At 45.0% G+C, this 19,466-nt stretch overlaps 1 pseudogene across 1 annotated transcript in view; it reads left to right on the top strand.

Annotated features, from left to right (window-relative positions):
- LOC143816815 (retinol dehydrogenase 16-like) overlaps positions 1-19,466 on the top strand; it is a 124,094-nt pseudogene that overhangs the window by 59,190 nt on the left and 45,438 nt on the right. The window contains exon 3 of the transcript XR_013224004.1: positions 12,565-12,828. The product of XR_013224004.1 is annotated as a retinol dehydrogenase 16-like (transcript). The remainder of the gene's footprint in view (positions 1-12,564; positions 12,829-19,466) is intronic.

Raw genomic sequence — 19,466 nt, 5'->3', positions numbered from 1 at the left:
TTACGTTCCGGCTTGTGATTGGTCGCGTCGCGGTCACATGGGTGACGCGACCAATCACAAGCCGTGACGTCACGGGAGGCAGGAAACGCGCGCATTTTAAAATTACGTCACGGCTTGTGATTCGTTGCGTGCCGCCCATGTGACCGCGACGCGACCAATCACAAGCCGGAACGTAATTTTAAAATCATGAATGCCTAGAATTAGGCATTGAGGACCTGAAAATTACGTCACGGCTTGCTGTGATTGGTCGCGTCGCGGCCACATGGGCGGCACGCGACCAATCAGAAGCCGTGACGTCACGGAAGGAAGTAAACGCGCGCATTTTAAGCAAAGAACGCTGCCGGTTCCCTCGGTGAGGTCCAGGCTGCGTCGGAGAGGTGAGTATAGCAATATTTTTTATTTTAATTCTTTATTTTACACATTAATGTTGTTTCGATACCGATACCCGATACCACAAAAGTATCGGATCTCGGTATCGGAATTCCGATACCCGCAAGTATCGGCCGATACCCAATACTTGCGGTATCGGAATGCTCAACACTAGTAGTGAGGCAGCCACGAAGAGCGATGCATCCTCAGCCACAACTGTGCGTCTGACCAGCAGCATCCCCGGGTCTGCAGCTCGCACGGGTGGCAAGGGTTGTCTAGCTTGGGCCTTTTTTGACACTGCAAAGGATGAGTCAACTCACTTAATCTGCAAACTTTGCAAAAAAAATGAGTCAAGGTAAAAAGTGCAAAAATTTGACTACTACTTGAATGAACTTTCACATGCGCAATCAACATGCTTTACTGTGGGAATCCCAGTGTGCAAAAATACGGACCAGAGGACCTTAACCGCCATCAACCACCCCACCAATTGCATCTGCTGCTTCTTCCTCCTCCTCTGTTACCCTGACAACTATTGAGATGCAGGTCTTCGACCAGAGAACCTCGGGTTCTTTACTCGCTCCAGTTACACTGACTGAGAGGACGCCTTCAGCTGTAATTGAAGCGCACATGCCTGCTCTTTTTGACTGTTCTCAGAGAACGATCGCACCACAAGTTTCTCAATGCACAGCAACATCTCCCCCTGCACCTCTTTCATGGTCCAGCAGTTTGTCCACTTCATCATACTCCGCCCTCTCACAGCACTGCAGCCAGTCTACGGTTCCACAGTTGTGGTCATGTAGAGAAGACGTAGCAAACCTATTTCCCAGCTGGATAATTAAAATTAAATTATAATACCAGCAAAATCATATATCAGCAAAAGAGAGAAAATATGGTTGCTAAAAAAAAGAATGGCAGACCATTTAGGACACTAGACCAAACAGCATAACCCAATTTATGATCGCAAACATAATAATACAAATACAATAAAATATTTCAATAAAAATGCCTTTAATAAAATAATGATTGGCGAACGGTAGTACTAATACTAGTTGCACATGGCTCCGCTATGACGAACGCTGCTTATGACGCTGTAAATAGCGTGCTCTGTGCTGAATGGCACAACCGGTGCTAGTCTGCTCCAAACACCCACACTCAATCAACAACACTAGGGAAGGGGATCAAGAGCTTTCACCAGAACATACATGCTTCCATACACACCACGTTTTGAGGTTATATTAGCGCATGGCCGAGCATGCGAACCTTTTACAGTTGCAGTTTTCTGGAACCTTCTCAGTGGTCCAATCAGAGCTGCTTCAGGACCTGAGCATGTGACCTCCGACTTCCAATGAGAGGTCATTCCACAGGCATGCTCAGTAGACAAAAAGCAGGACTTAGTCCCTGGAGCAAATGCTCGCCGCTGATTAATGCTGGTCACAATAGCTGGACCTGGGACGGCAGCAGTAACCAGATGTACAGCTTCAGCTTGAGCAAGATGCTGGGAGTGACGTGTCTGCTGAGCAGGCTCCACTGTGGCTGGGGAAGAATGGGAGACCACAGAGGACATGGTTTGAGATTCCCCCTGTGCAGCGGTGGGAACTCGATACCCAGCACATAGTGCAAAGTGTAACACATAGAAATAATACATATACAAAATATATATAGAAACAATAAAAAAGTGGAGTTCCATACATGTTAAAAAGGTATACATTTTATTACAATTGATGCTACACAATTTATCAGAAATGTAACACGAGCATAGAACAAAAGGAGACCCTAGTAAGAGACAAGTAGGTCCCAGGCATAAAGATATAAACCATCACCACGGTACTAATATAAAACACTGTAAACTTTGCTGACACCCAATATAAATGCTGTTCATATAACATCAATATTAACCTTAATATTGGATATCCCTCTCATAGTGTATTCCCTTTAGGCTGTCACAGTGACCAATGCCCCCACAAAGGAGAAAAAGAGTTACAGTGCATTTAGTAGCCTAATAGCTTACCCATGAAGAGCGTAACAAAATGCCAAGGGACCGGATCCACCCCCATTCACTTTTGATAAAGCCTACGCGAAACGCGCGTCAGGGGGTGGATCCGGTCGCTTGGCATTTTGTTGCGCTCATCATGGGTATATCATTAATCTTTATGCCTGGGACCTACTTGTCTCTTACTAGGGTCTCCTTTTTGTTCTATGGTCATGTTACATTTGTGATAAATTGTGTAGCATCATTTGTAATAAAATGTATACCTTTTTAATCTATTTTTCGTGTACACTGTGTTCCAAATTATTATGCCAATAATATTTCCTCATATTTTCTCTAAGTTACCTATCTGAATTGCAGTCATTGTTATTTTCCAGTCATCTACTATTCTAGTATAATTGCAATGTTTTGGAACAAACTGCCTATTAAAACAGTATCTTTAAAAAAAAAAAAAAAAAAAACACTCAAAATGCATGTTCCAAATTATTATGCACAGCAGAGTTTTCAACCTTTTTTTTTATTTTGAACAAAAAAATGGTCAATTGTGAAGTTATAAGCATTATCAGCTTATCATAAAATGAAATCAAACAGTTTTCAAGTGAAAACTTTTTATTCTAGGTGATGCTACATTTGCACATAGCACCCCTTGTTCGAAAGAAGCTTCTGAACTCTCTCGTCCATTGAATTTGTCTATTTCTGGATGGTTTCTGCTTCAGTTGTTTTGCATGTGGACAGAATACCCTCCCAGAGCTGTTGCTTAGATGTGAACTGCCTCCCGCCATCATAGACACTCCTTTTGATGATGCTCCAGAGGTTCTCAATGGGGTTGAGGTCATGGGAAGATGGTGGCCACACCATAATTTTGTTCTCTTTTATGCCCATAGCAGCCAGAGATGCAGATGTGTTTTTTGCAGCATGAGACGGTGCATTATCATGCATAAAAATGATCTTGCTGCAGAAAGCACTGTTCTTCCTCTTGAACCATGGCAGGAAGTGTTGTTTTAGAAACTCCACATAGATTATGGAGTTCATCTTTACCCCTTCAGGGATCATAAAGGGGCCTACAATCTCTCTCCCCATGATTCCAGCCCAAAACATTACTCCACCTCCTCCTTGTTGGCGCCTTAGCCTTATTTTCATGGGGTGTCCATCAACCAGCCATCCTCCACTCCATCCATCTGGACCATCGAGCCTTGCACGGCACTCATCGGTGAACAAAACAGTTTGGAAGTCAGTCTTCATGTATCATTTGGCCCACTGGAGCCGTTTCTGCTTGTGTGCAGTGGATAGAGGTGGTCGACAGGATGGCTTACGCACAGCTGCAAACCACTGAAGGACCCTGCATCTTGTTGTTCTGGGGACGTTGGAGGCACCAGCAGCTTCAAAAACTTGTCTGCTGCTATGACAAGGCATTTTTGCAGCTGCTCTTTTAACCTTATGCAATTGCCTGTTGGAAAGAGTCCTCAATTTTTCCTTATCAGCACGCACACGTGTGTGCTGGGAATCAGCTACATACTTTTTGATTGTGCGATGATCACGATGAAGTGTCTTGGCAATGTTGATTGTAGTCATGCCTTGACCTAAATACTCCACAATTTGTTGCTTCTCAGCAGAAGACACATCTGTTTTCTTTCCCATTTTGGCAAAAAATGTATGCTGCTTAATAATGTGGAACAGCCTTCTTAAGTAGTCTTGCCTTTATTTGGACACACCTGCCAAACTAATTTGCACAGGTATCTGCAATTGCTTTCAGTGATATAAAGAGCCCTGTCACAAAGCACCATCAATGAGTTTAAATGACAGACAAAAAAATTCTAACCTTATCACTCCTAAACTCTTTGTGCATAATAATTTGGAACACAGTGTATGGAACTCCATTTTTTCATTGTTTCTTATGTGTATTGGGAGTATAAACCGATTATCCAGTTACTTCATGGGTAAATACATTAAATCACTTGGATTGTACCTTTTATTATATGGGACCCATATTCTTTCTGTGAGTTTGATTATATTAAAAATATATATAAAGTGCAAGTGACTAATTATAAATAAAAAATGACAATGCGATGAAAAAGTGAATTAGAACAAGGTGAAATATATATATATATATATATATATATATATATATATATATATACAGTATATACCTGCACCCCAAAAAGCATAAAGTGCAATGAAAAATAATATGTACCTTTAAAGGCTCGCCGATCCAAGTACAGCACACACCGACGAGCGTTTCGGATAAATCCTTCGTCAGGGAGGAGTAAGAGGATGCAGAAGGGATAACATTGTCTCTAAGTTCCAGACTGCCATCACACAGGTGGGTGCCAAGGGAGGGTGGATTACTGAGATATGGGGGGGCTGGTGATAACAGACAAGCTGTTATTGAAGGTGCAAGATTTGAAGAACAAATGGAGGAGGAAGAGGTGATGGGCGAGCAACTGTCTGATGAAGAGGATAATCCTCCCCTCTCTGTTGTTCGTGGTTGGCAGGAGGAAACGAGCCTCATTGATACCCAGCACCACCAAAACAGCATGGGCTTCAACCTCATGGTAGAGCCCGACATATGAGTACCTTCTTGCTGCACTATCTGCAACATAATCCCATATAGTAGTGATTAGGAGTAATGCTGACTACTGGTTTGCCACTTCATCCACGTTATAAAACCAAATTTTGCCAGATGACTCCCACCCTAGAAAGGGACCGACGAATGCTGCTGGAGTATCAAAACACGCTTTTACACAACCTTAAGAGAGCTTTTCCCCAAGACAGCAGTGAAGCACACAGTTCGCATCGCATTTAGACTTCCAACCTCTGGCACATCAATTCGTCAACGCCAAAACATTAGCAGCAGCAGTGGTGGAAGTGGAAGAAGCAACTTCTGTGAGTCCTTTGCCACTTTTTTAGACCAACTCGTGCACCAGCACAACAGAGTCCAAGTCTTAAGGTACCGTTACACTTAACAACTTACCAACGATCACGACCAGCAATACGACCTGGCCGTGATCGTTCGTAAGTCGTTGTGTGGTCGCTGGGGAGCTGTCACACAGACAGCTCTCTCCAGCGACCAACGATCAGGGGAACGACTTCGGCATCGTTGAAACTGTCTTCAACGATGCCGAAGTCCCCCTGCAGCACCCGGGTAACCAGGGTAAACATCGGGTTACTAAGCGCGGCCCTGCGCTTAGTACCCCGATGTTTACCCTGGTTACAAGTGAACACATCGCTGGATCGGTGTCAAACACACCGATCCAGCGATGACAGCGGGTGATCAGCGACCAAATAAAGGTCCTGATCATTCCCTACGACCAACGATCTCCCAGCAGGGGCCTGATCGTTGGTCGCTGTCACACTATAACGAGATCGTTAGCGGGATCGTTGCTACGTCACAAAAAGCGTGATGTTGCAACGATATCCTTAACGATATCATTATGTGTGAAGGTACCTTAAGGCTGCCATCACACTAGCAGTATTTGGTCAGTATTTTACATCAGTATTTGTAAGCCAAAACCAGGAATGGAGCAATCAGAGGAAAAGTATAATAGAAACATATGCACCACTTCTGCATTTATCACCCACTCCTGGTTTTGGCTTACAAATACTGATGTAAAATACTGACCAAATACTGCTAGTGTGACAGCAGCCTTACACAAGGTGAATGAATGGAAAGGATGATGCAGAAGCATCTAAAACTAAAATATCAATACCATCAAGGAGGGTTTGAACCCTTTCACATTTTGGTCTTCCAAAATGGATGAGTGGCCTGAGTTCGCCTCACATGCCTTGGAGATTTTATCGTGCCCAGCAGACAGCGTTCTCTCAGAACGTGTGTTCAGTGCTACTGGTGGTGTCCTGACAGATATGCGAGGTCGGCTGTCCCTTGAAAGTGTAGACAACCTAACTTTCATTAGGATGAACAAGTCATGGATCTCCAAGGACTTTGGCACCCCAATCGCAGACTGTGCAGACTAGGTGATATTGCATTTTTTAGTGTGATGCATTAATGTCATGTAACTGCACTCTGTGATATCCTTAGTGTGCTTTCTGTGCCTGCTGTGGCTGCTGCTGCTGCTGATAACAAAAATTTGTGGAAATGTAAACCAACCATGACTTTTTCACATCTGCTGGGTTTGCTGTACTGGAAGATGTCTCGGTCTCAATTATATTACTTCTAGTGTCGTGACAGTTATTCCACTTCGGTGGTGTCAGGCACTCGTTTTTTAAAATGTAAACACTCATGGTTGGGTGTCCACCTGCTAGATTGGGTGTAGTGAAAGACCTGTCAGTCCCTATTATACTATTTCCACTGTGGTTTAATTGATGCCACTTCTGTGGTGTAAGGCCCTCATTTCTTTAAATGTGAACATGCCTTGTTGGGTGTCCATCTGCTGGATTTGGTGTAGTGAAAGACCTGTCGGTCCCTATTATTTTATTTCTACTTTGGTGAAATTAATGCCCGTTTGGTGGTGTCTGCCAATAATTTTTGGAAATGTGAACACTCCTGGTTGGGTCTCCATCATGCATGTTGCCTGCAGTAGTAGGCCTCCGAGACCGTCAGGCCTCCACTTCCTTGGAATCAACTACCCCTGTTACAGTCCTTAAATTTTTCTGACAATGGTAGTCTACAAAACTGATATCTGTGCCACCTGAGTGTGGCTCAGCATGAAAGCAGGTAGAGGTTTAGTATGTGGTATCAGGGCTTCCAGCAAAGAGGGGCCTACACTGAACCCTCACCCACCTCATCTGACTGTGACGTTCAATTGAAAGCTGTAAATACTGTCCCAGACCCCGATGAAAAAGTAATGGAAATTCAGCTCACCCTTATGATGTTTTCTCACAAACAATAAGAAAAGTCCGAGCACTGAAAGACGTCTCTGCTTGACGCTAAATTCTTGCACAAGGAACGAAAGGAATCCAGCTCCAGAGATAAAATCAAAAAGTCTTTATTTAACAATTTTAAAATGTAGCTGCTTGACAAAATGAGGGTGATTACCGAAGGAAGAATGCCAAAAACAACTGAACGCATTTCGAACACGTGTAGTGTTCTTAGTCCTCAGTTACTGAGTCATATTGTCAAGCAGCTACATTTTAAGTTGTTAAATACTTTTTGATTTTATCTCTGGAGCTGGATTCCTTTCGTTCCTTGTGCCAGACCCCGATACCTCATGCCTGGCTGATTGCTGAAGTGAATTAGTACTGTGGGTGTGTGGCTGAACTGAAGCCAATTTACTGGTGTCTGTCCCTCATTTGATGTGTTTTTTCAGCATTTGGGGCCGTTATAAGGTGTTGTGCATGCATTTGTTTTTTCCTCCCATTGACGTGACTGTTTGGCTATGTTCGGCAAATACGAATTAATCAGCGAATATTGAAAATTCGGCGAACGTAAACCGAACATTGACATACACGCTCATCTCTAGTCATAATATTATATCAATGTGTTTCTACTATTTGTGTGTGACCACCACATGACTGAGGATTAGTGATGAGCAAGCATACTCACCACTACTCAGTGCTCGCCCGAGCATCACAGTGCTTGCGATGCTCGGAGCTCCCTGAGTATTTCTGGTTTTGCTCGGCGGGAGCTTGGGTCATCGCCCTGCATGTTTGGTGCTCTTTAGAGAGGCAATGAACATGCAGGGATGTCTGCCACACACTGTTGTGCCACAGCCATGTTGGTTGAGGCATTACAGTGATTGGCTGGCCGCACAGCATTATCAGGTCTATATCAGACCTGGCGCCGCCCTGTTCGTCACAGTCTGCTCCTGAATCTGGCAGTGTAGGGAAAGTTGCTGCTGAACTGGGGTGAGATTTGCTTGCTTCATACTTAGTGTTGGTGTACCGAATCTAATACACATATCCATCTCAACAAACAGTCCTTCTGAAGACTAATAAAGCAGCATAATTATCAGTGCTAGGCAGGCAGGCAGTGTATGTGGCAGACTGCAGTGCATATAGCAAGAGGGTCCATTGCAGTTCTGCCTGCTGCTGCTGCTATAACAGATATTTGTAGACATAGCCCCAGGTATCAGGGGCCAGGAATAATTTATTTTTGCATCAGAATCCTGATTATTTCCTGAAAAAGCAATCCAGCGCACTGAGTTTTTCTGCTCCATTTGCCAGTTGGCACTGCAGAACACAGCCAGATCCTTTCCATATTACAGCATAAAAATCCAGCTATTTTACACAGGAGTTTGGCCGTCACACAGATCACATCTCAGTGCGCTAAAAATTCTGCCACTTCTGGCCTACTGTTAAATTTTGATGTGTCTTAGCCAAGTTATTGACACCAGTTTGCTGAAAAAAATAGTTACCTACAGACCAGCTATTGTAAACAGGGATTTGTCTGTCACGCAAATCACATATAAGTTCGCTCCAAATTCAGCCATTTGTAGTGAACGTGGAAAATATTGCCCTCCATTTAAAATGGGCATGGTACGTGGCAAGGAAAGGGGACCGGACGTGATGGTGATGGTGCATGCCGAGGTCGAGGCCGTGGGCAAGCTGAAATTGTGCCAGAACACCCATATCTTCTTGTCTGACCTTCTTGTCCCAATTACTAGGGGACCGCAGCACACCATTATTGAACCCAGAGCACTGTCAAACGTTTATTGGTTGGATAGCAGATAATGCTTCCAGTCACTTTGCCACCACCACCACCCTGCTATGGTCACATGAAGGCGACGGTGAGAAAGTGTCACAAGAGGTGGACGATGATGAGATACAATTGCCAGAAAGTCAGGAGGAGGACCAGGGTGTGAAAGTGGAAGACAAGGTGGTGGATGATATAGTAACTGACCCAACCTGGCAAAAGGACATGCAGAGTGAGGACAGTAGCACACAAGGGGAGGGAGACGTAGCACCAAAACAGGCAGGAAGAAGCAGCAGTGTGGTGGCCACAGATAGAAGGCAGGTAACAGTTCCCTATAACACCAACACGACGGAAGTTGCCAATACAACTGTTAGGTCTTCCCGAGTCTGGTTGTTTTTTAAATACTCTGCCGATAACCCCAAAAAGGCCATTTGCACCACCTGCCAGGTCAGCATCAACAGTTGTAGCAAAACAACCAGCCTGACCACCACCAGCATGATCAGGCACATGGAAGCATAGCACGTGACTTTGTGGACCGAACCCCAGGGTCCAGTAGAAGTGTCTGCAGGTGACACCACTGATTCTTCTACTGTTGTGCATGCAAGTCAATTCCCTGTGAATGGTGCATGCGAAGATGCTTCCGGCCCGGCACCTGTTGTTGTACACACTCAACTAGCACCATCGACAAGCACGTCCACATCCTTATCCCAGCGCAGAATTCAGTTGTCCATACCTCAGTAATTTGGAACACAAGCGCAAATATGCAGCCAACGCCCCACAGGCCACACCACTAAATTCACACATTTCACAACTGCTTGAGCTCAAAATGTTGCCTTTTAGGCTTGTGGAGATGGAATCTTTCCGCAACCTGATGGCGGCGGCAGTCCCTCGTTACCTTGTCCACAGCAGCCACTATTTCTCCCAGTGAGCCATCCCTGCATTACATAAGCACATGTCTCACAACATTAACCGTACCTTCAACAATGCAGTTACTGGGAAAGTCCACCTAACCACAGACACGTGGGCAAGTGCTTGAGGGCAGGGATGGTACATCTCGCTGATGGCACACTGGGTTAACATAATGGAAGCCGAGACCCAGTCAGACCACAATATGGAACACATCCCCCCCGACACCGAGGATTGTCCCAACAGTCTATAGCTCCTGCACCTCCTCCTCCTCTTCAGCCTCCATCTCCAAAATGACCACATCAGTCAGAAGCTAGAAGCACTGCAGCACTGCCTCAGCCAAGTGTCAACAGGCTGTGCTGAAGCTAATATGCTTAGGTAACAAACCGAACAATGCTGAAGAGTTGCAGTCTGCTCAGAAAGAGCAGGCAGAACTGTCGCTGACACCACCTACAGCCAGGCATGGTCATGTGTGACAATGGCCGGAACCTGGTGACAGCACTGAAGCGAGGCAAGCTCACACACGTACCATGCCTGGCCCATGTGCTTAACCTCATGGTTCAGCGGTTTCTCAAAGCCTGCCCGGAGCTGCCAGATCTACTTGTCAAAGTACGTTGCATGTGTGCCCATTTTAGAAAGTCAGCTACAGCTTCCGCCGCCCTTGCTGAGCTTCAGCAGCATTTGCAGCTTCCAGCTCATTGACTGGTGTGTGATATCCCCACGCATTGAAACTCTACACTGCAGATGTTGGGAAGGATATGTGAGCAGAAGAGGGCAGTTGTTGACTACCAGCATCAACAAGGACATTGGTATTCAGTTCAGACTCGACACATAAGACCTCAGGAGTGGACATGGATGTCAAACATATGTACCATCCTCCAAAACTTTGAGGACTCCATCAAGATGGTGAGCGGCGATGATGCCATAATTAACGTCACCATCCCACTTCTCTGTCTCCTGAAATGATCTCTGCTCACAATCAAAGAGGAAGGATGCATTGCAGGCAGAGCACAATGAGATGGAGCAAGGAACCATACAGGGTGATTACACACAGCCCAGCCCCATCTCATCCCAATGTGGATTGGGTGACAATGAGAAAGAGGAGGAAGAGAAAGAGCAAGAACTAGTTTCATGCTTCATAGAAGGTACTAGCTGCATGGATGGCCTGAGGACAGGAATGAGGAGGAGAACATGTCCAGTTGGTGTGTCTGGCACGCATTGCTGAGTTTATGTTACTCTGCCTTGACCGTGACCCTTGCATTCTCTATTCCCATGTACCTCTTCACACCCACACATGGGTATACCCTTCCTCACTTTGGCTATTTGCTGTTGTCCTCCTCCTTCTCCTCATCCTTATCATCAAGCACCACTATATCACCACGGCGACCGTGGTCAGTGGTGCAACACCCACATAATTGTTTTAAAGGTTATTTATGATGCTCCCTCTCTTTTCTAATGACAACATTTTTTAATGAGGCCCTCCTCCACGTCTCTACCAAGGGGCATTGTAGTGCCTCCTAATTTTTGACACCTCTTGCATTCACTGCATAAGCAAACACTATGGGAGACCCGCACCTTTCTAATGGGAACATTTTTTAATTAGGCCTTTCCTCCACGTCTCTACCAATGGGCATTGAAGTGCCTCCAAATTTTGGCAGCTCATGCATTCACTGCATAGGCAAACAGTATTGGAGCACCAATTCCTCATAATGGGAACATTGCTTTCAGGAGGCCTTCCTGTACATCTCTTTAAAGTGGTAATGGGGTGTGTCCACATTTTGGGCAGCCTTGCCACTCACTGCATATGCAATAACAGTATAGGACACCCACTGTTTAATAATGGGAACAACAAAGTATAGCCGGCTGATGGCTCTTCAAGAATAGTGAGGGCCGACTGCTGGCCCTTTATGATTAGTAAAGACAGCCTGATGGCCCTATAAAAATAGGCTTTGTGACTTTCAGAGTCCCACCTTCATAAATGAAACAGGATCTGTCTGATGATGTGTCACGCACCACATAGCCAGATAAGGCTGTAAAATGTTAAAATGACATTTCCCAGTGAATGCATTTGTCTTGGTTGAATGCAATGCAGAAAGTTGAAAAACACATCAAAAACGCTACGTGTGAACATAGCCCAAGGTGCGGAGGAGCATTTTTGTTTTTGGTTATTTATTTTGCCTTATATACAAGTCATTACCCTGAAAAGAATGTTCCTTAACATATTTCCCAGGAAAATCCATTTTCGTTTCATTTTTGTATGTTTAATTGTGAGTCTGTAAAAGTGGCATAAGACAACATTGTTCACAGCACTAACCTGGGAGTCAGAAATGCTTCCCGGGGTCTTCCCCATGCTGTTCCCATGTCATTTAAGCACTGTTCCCATCGATTTCTGCAATTTCTAGTCCCTCTAAAGACCGCTGGGGGGCCACGGTAAAAATGCTCGAGTTTCCCATAGACTTACATTGAGCTCGTTGCTTGGGTCAAGCACCCAAGCATTCCAATTTGCTCGACCCGAGCAACGAGCACCCGAGCATTTTAATGCTCACCCGTCACTACTGAGGATGTCATGAAACAATTTTATAGATTACAAGGGCTTGAGACCATGTTGACAAGCTTACAGCTTATGAAAAAATACTTATGACATAATATTACTTCTGTTCTGCAAAAGAGATTTAACTTTTTTCCTTTATATTTCTTTATGTACAATTTACAGGACTCTGGGGTCTGGTTAATAATGCTGGCATTGCCAACCCTGTTGCGCCCAACGAATGGCTGACTAAAGATGATTTTGCCAAAATTTTAGATGTGAATATTCTAGGCCTTATTGATGTGACACTCAAAATGTTGCCCATAATGCGAAGAGCTCGAGGTCGTGTTGTTAATATCGCAACGCAAGCGTTGCTGGAAGAATAAGTCTCATAGGTGGAGGATATTGCATATCGAAATATGGGGTGGAAGCCTTCTCGGACAATCTCCGGTAAGCAGTATTACTGATAAGCGTTCATTGCCTATATATTCAACAAGTGGATAATCTAGCATTTTAATCTGGTTTCACAAATTTTTATTTCACCTACTCCACTATTAATAAAACCTGTCAGTAGGGTTGAGCGACCTTCAGTTTTTTAGGGTCGAGTCGGGTTTTGTGAAACTCGACTGTCTTAAAAGTCGAGTCGAGTGAAATCGGCCGACCACAGTGAAAAGTCGGGTTTCGGCCGAAACACGAAACCCAGTGAAGATAATTTTTTTTTTTTTTTTTTTTCTCTCTCTCATGGTTATTGCAGCCATGTATGTTTTATTATGAAATGCTTCACAGAAAAAGTATTTTGACAAGCATGCCTCTTAGGCCCCCTTCACACATCCTGGTGATTTCTGTACTGGAAAAAAACAGCACTGGTGAGATCCGTAGTCCATATACATGTGCCGTCCATATGTATGTGTGACATTGGTGTCACATCCTTGTGGCATCCTTGTGCCGCCTGGTTTATGTATAACGCCGCCTGGGAAAAGCAGTACAGTTAGCTGTTTCCAGGAATCAAGTGCTGAAGGCAGCTCTCATCATTGTCGCCTGGTCTATCTGAGATCAATGTGACCAGGTGAAAATGATGGGAGTTGTATATAGCATGTATAAAATTAATAAATAAAAAAATGGTGTGGGCTCCTCCATAATTATTTAAACCAGCAGAGGGAAAGCCGACCCCTGGGGGCTGATGTTAATATTCTGGGAAAGGGGCCAATAGCCATAAATGTTCCCAGGCTATTAATACCAGGTCCAGCTGTTTATTTAGCCTTTACTGGTTATTAAGGGGGAGACCCCCCAAAAAAAATTGATGTGGGGTCTGCCCTATAATAAAAAAACAGTAAAAGTTTAGCAGACAGCTGGAGGCTGATATTAATAGCCTGGAAAGGGTCATGGATATTGTCCCCTTCCCAGACTTAAAACATCAGCTCTCAGCCACCCCAGAAATGGAGCATTCATAAGGTGCCCCATTCTGGTGCTTAGTCTCTGCTGTTCCCACTTTCCCTATGGCTGTGTGCTTTATTTGAAATAAATACTCCTAGACCTACTTTTTCCCATTTATTACAGTATAAATAAAAAAACAACAACATATTCCTCACCTGTCTAACGATAATTCATCTCTGCTTCATCTGGATGTCTTGCTGAATGTGTTGTGAATTAGACTTTTTGGCTCCCTCTTGTGGTCACTAGTGGTATTACTCTGGGATTGTCTTTTTTCTGTTTGGCACTCACCTGGGTCGTTAGTCCAGGGGTGTCGCTATATTAACTTCCTGGATCCTTAGTCCAGTGCCTGGCATCGTTGTAATCAGATCCTTCTGTTGCTCCTGTCTGCTGGTCCTGGCTCTTGCAAAATTAAGCTAAGTCTTGCTTCTTTGTTTTTTGAGTTACTTGCTTTGCTACTATTTTTGTCCAGCTTGTACTAAATGTGAGTTCTGACCTTGCTGGAAGCTCTAGGGGGCTGGTGTTCTCCCCCCGGCCGTTAGACGGTTCGGGGGTTCTTGAATATCCAGCGTGGATATTTTAATAGGGTTTTTGCTGACCATATAAGTCATCTTACTTATTCTGCTATTAGCTAGTGGGCCTCTCTTTGCTAAATACCTAGCTCATTCTTATGTTTGTCTTTTCCTCTTATCTCACCGTTATTATTTGTTGGGGGCTTGTATCCAACTTTTGGGGTCTTTTCTCTGGAGGTAAGAAAGGTCTTTCTTTTCCCTTCTAGGGTTAGTTAGTTCTCCGGCTGGCGCGAGACGTCTAGAACCAACGTAGGCACGTTCCCCGGCTACTTCTATTTGTGGTGCTAGGATTAGATATATGGTCAGCCCAGTTACCACTGCCCTATGAGCTGGCTTTTTGTGTTTGCAGACTTGGTATTGATTCCTGAGACCCTCTGCCATTGGGGTCATAACAGTATGCCAGGCCATACATTGAATGTTTAATGCATTGCAGAAGTGGGATATAAGAAAGGAAATTCTGAATTTTTTTTTTTTTTTTCCTCTCTTCCTCCCCTTTATCTCTGAGCGGCTTGAGCTTGCTGCAGACATGAATGTCCAGACCTTGATTACAAGTGTGGACCAGCTTGCTGCTCGTGTGCAAAGCATACAAGATTTTGTTACCAGTAGTCCTATGTCTGAACCTAAAATACCTATTCCTGAACAGTTTTCTGGAGACCGATTTAAGTTTAGGAATTTCAGGGATAATTGTAAATTGTTTCTATCTCTGAGACCCCGTTCATCTGGAGACTCAGTTCAGCAAGTTAAAATTGTTATCTCTTTTTTACGGGGCGACCCTCAGGATTGGGCTTTCTCGCTAGCGCCAGGAGATCCGGCATTGGCAAATATTGATGCGTTTTTTCTGGCGCTCGGATTGCTTTACGAGGAACCCAATCTTGAGGTTCAGGCAGAAAAAGCCTTGCTGGCTATTTCTCAGGGCCAGGATGAAGCTGAAGTGTATTGCCAAAAATTTCGGAAATGGTCCGTGCTTACTCAGTGGAATGAGTGTGCTCTGGCCGCAAACTTCAGAAATGGCCTTTCTGAAGCCATTAAGAATGTGATGGTGGGTTTCTCCATTCCTACAAGTCTGAATGATTCCATGGCGCTGGCTATTCAAATTGACCGGCGTTTGCGGGAGCGCAAAACCGCTAATCCTCTGGTGGTGTTGTCTAAACAAACACCTGATTTGATGCAATGTGATAGAATTCAGACCAGAAATGAGCGGAAAAATCATAGACGTCAGAATGGGTTGTGTTTTTACTGTGGTGATTCTACACATGTTATATCAGCATGCTCTAAACGCCTAACAAGGGTTGTTAGTCCTGTCGCCATTGGTAATTTGCAACCTAAATTTATTTTGTCTGTGACTTTAATTTGCTCATTGTCCTCTTACCCTGTTATGGCGTTTGTGGATTCAGGTGCTGCCCTGAGTCTTATGGATCTGTCATTTGCCAAGCGCTGTGGTTTTGTTCTTGAGCCGTTGGTTAATCCTATCCCTCTGAGGGGTATTGATGCTACTCCATTGGTGGAAAATAAACCGCAGTTTTGGACACAGGTAACCATGTGCATGACTCCTGAACATCGGGAGGTGATTCGTTTTCTTGTTCTGCATAAAATGCATGATTTGGTCGTTTTGGGGTTGCCATGGTTACAGACTCATAATCCAGTCTTGGATTGGAAGGCAATGTCTGTGTCAAGTTGGGGCTGTCAGGGTATTCATGGTGATTCCCCGCCGGTGTCTATTGCTTCCTCTACTCCTTCGGAAGTTCCTGAGTATTTGTCTGATTATCAGGATGTGTTCAGCGAGTCCAGGTCCAGTGTTCTGCCTCCTCATAGGGACTGTGACTGTGCCATAGATTTGATTCCAGGTAGCAAATTTCCTAAGGGAAGACTATTTAATCTGTCTGTACCTGAGCATACCGCAATGCGTTCGTATATCAAGGAATCTCTGGAGAAGGGGCATATCCGTCCTTCCTCTTCCCCTCTTGGTGCGGGATTTTTTTTTGTGGCCAAGAAGGACGGATCTTTGAGACCTTGTATTGACTATCGGCTTTTGAATAAAATCACTGTTAAATTTCAGTATCCTTTGCCTTTGTTGTCAGACTTGTTTGCCCGAATTTAAGGTGCCAAGTGGTTCACCAAGATAGATCTTCGTGGTGCGTACAACCTTGTGCGCATTAAGCGAGGAGATGAATGGAAAACTGCATTTAATACGCCCGAAGGTCATTTTGAGTACTTGGTGATGCCTTTTGGGCTCTCTAATGCTCCTTCAGTGTTTCAGTCCTTTATGCATGATATTTTCCGGAAGTATCTGGATAAATTTATGATCGTTTATCTGGATGATATTCTGTTTTTTTCTGATGACTGGGACTCGCATGTAGAGCAGGTCAGGATGGTGTTTCAGGTTTTGCGTGAGAATGCTTTATTTGTTAAGGGCTCAAAGTGTCTCTTTGGAGTACAGAAGGTTCCCTTTTTGGGGTTTATTTTTTCCCCTTCTGCGGTGGAGATGGACCCAGTCAAGGTCCGTGCTATTCATGATTGGACTCAACCCACGTCAGTTAAGAGTCTTCAGAAGTTCTTGGGTTTTGCTAACTTCTACCGTCGTTTTATTGCTAATTTTTCTAGCATTGCTAAACCTTTGACGGATATGACCAAGAAAGGTTCTGATGTTGCTAACTGGGCTCCTGCAGCCGTGGAGGCTTTCCAGGAGTTGAAGCGCCGGTTTACTTCGGCGCCTGTTTTGTGCCAGCCTGATGTCTCACTTCCCTTTCAGGTTGAAGTGGATGCTTCTGAGATTGGGGCAGGGGCCGTTTTGTCGCAGAGAGGCCCTGGTTGCTCTGTGATGAGACCTTGTGCCTTTTTCTCGAGGAAGTTTTCACCTGCTGAGCGGAATTATGATGTTGGCAATCGGGAGTTGTTGGCCATGAAGTTGGCATTTGAGGAGTGGCTTCATTGGCTCGAGGGTGCTAAGCATCGTGTGGTGGTCTTGACTGATCACAAAAATTTGATGTATCTCGAGTCTGCTAAACGCCTGAATCCTAGACAGGCCCGCTGGTCATTGTTTTTCTCCCGTTTTGACTTTGTGGTCTCGTATTTACCAGGTTCAAAGAATGTGAAGGCTGATGCTCTTTCAAGGAGCTTTGTGCCTGACTCTCCGGGAGTCGCAGAACCAGTTGGTATTCTTAAAGAGGGAGTTATCTTGTCAGCCATTTCTCCGGATTTGCGACGTGTGTTGCAGAGATTTCAGGCTGGTAGACCTGACTCTTGTCCACCTGACAGACTGTTTGTTCCTGATAAGTGGACCAGCAGAGTCATTTCCGAGGTTCATTCCTCGGTGTTGGCAGGGCATCCGGGAATTTTTGGCACCAGAGATCTGGTGGCTAGGTCCTTTTGGTGGCCTTCCTTGTCACGGGATGTGCGGTCGTTTGTGCAGTCCTGTGGGACTTGTGCTCGAGCTAAGCCTTGCTGTTCGCGTGCCAGCGGGTTGCTCTTGCCCTTGCTGTCCCGAAGAGGCCTTGGACACACATTTCCATGGATTTCATTTCAGATCTCCCGGTGTCTCAGGGCATGTCTGTCATCTGGGTGGTATGTGATCGCTTTTCTAAGATGGTCCATTTGGTACCTTTGCCTAAGCTGCCTTCCTCTTCCGATCTGGTTCCTGTGTTCTTTCAGAATGTGGTTCGTTTACACGGCATTCCTGAGAATATTGTGTCTGACAGAGGATCCCAGTTTGTTTCCAGGTTCTGGCGATCCTTTTGTGCTAGGATGGGCATTGAGTTGTCGTTTTCGTCTGCCTTTCATCCTCAGACTAATGGACAAACGGAGCAAACTAATCAGACTCTGGAGGCTTATTTGAGGTGTTTTGTTTTTGCGGATCAGGATGATTGGGTGACCTTCTTGCCGTTGGCTGAGTTTGCCCTTAATAATCGGGCTAGTTCCGCTACTTTGGTTTCGCCTTTTTTTTGCAACTCTGGTTTCCATCCCCGTTTTTCCTCGGGACATGTGGAGCCTTCTGACTGTCCTGGGGTAGATTCCGTGGTGGATAGGTTGCAGCAGATCTGGAATCATGTGGTGGACAACTTGAAGTTGTCACAGGAGAAGGCTCAGCGTTTTGCCAACCGCCGCCGCGGTGTGGGTCCCCGACTTCGTGTTGGGGATTTGGTGTGGCTGTCTTCTCAATTTGTTTCTATGAAGGTCTCCTCTCCTAAATTTAAGCCTCGCTTCATCGGTCCTTACAAGATATTGGAAATCCTTAATCCTGTGTCCTTTCGCTTGGATCTTCCGGTGTCGTTTGCCATTCACAACGTGTTCCATAGGTCTTTGTTGCGGCGGTACGTTGTACCTGTGGTTCCTTCTGTTGAGCCTCCTGCTCCGGTGTTGGTTGAGGGCGAGTTGGAGTACGTGGTGGAGAAGATCTTGGATTCTCGTCTCTCCAGGCGGAGGCTTCAGTATCTGGTCAAGTGGAAGGGCTATGGTCAGGAGGATAATTCCTGGGTGGTTGCCTCTGATGTGCATGCGGCCGACTTAGTTCGTGCCTTTCACGCTGCTCATCCTGATCGCCCTGGTGGTCTTGGTGAGGGTTCGGTGACCCCTCCTTAAAGGGGGGGTACTGTTGTGAATTAGACTTTTTTGGCTCCCTCTTGTGGTCACTGGTGATATGACTCTGGGATTGTCTTTCCTCAGTTTGGCACCCACCTGGGTCGTTAGTCCAGGGGTGTTGCTATATAAGCTTCCTGGATTCTCAGTCCAGTGCCTGGCATCGTTGTAATCAGATCCTTTCTGTTTGCTCCTGTCTGCTGGTCCTGGTTTCTTGCAAAATTAAGCTAAGTCCTGCTTCCTTGTTTTTTGGTTACTTGTATTGCTCTTATTTTCTGTCCAGCTTGTACTAAATGTGATTCCTGATTTTGCTGGAAGCTCTAGGGGGCTGGTATTCTCCCCCCAGGCCGTTAGACGGTTCGGGGGTTCTTGAATATCCAGCGTGGAAATTTTGATAGGGTTTTTGCTGACCGTATAAGTCATCTTACTATATTCTGCTATTAGTCAGTGGGCCTCTCTTTGCTAAATATCTAGTTCATTCTTACGTTTGTCTTTTCTCCTTACCTCACCGTT

This window comes from Ranitomeya variabilis, chromosome 3 (genome assembly GCF_051348905.1).
Source record: "Ranitomeya variabilis isolate aRanVar5 chromosome 3, aRanVar5.hap1, whole genome shotgun sequence".
NCBI classification, from domain to species: domain Eukaryota; kingdom Metazoa; phylum Chordata; class Amphibia; order Anura; family Dendrobatidae; genus Ranitomeya; species Ranitomeya variabilis.
The sequence above is the reverse complement of the archived record's forward strand: the minus strand, read 5'-3'. Positions and strand labels throughout refer to the sequence as shown.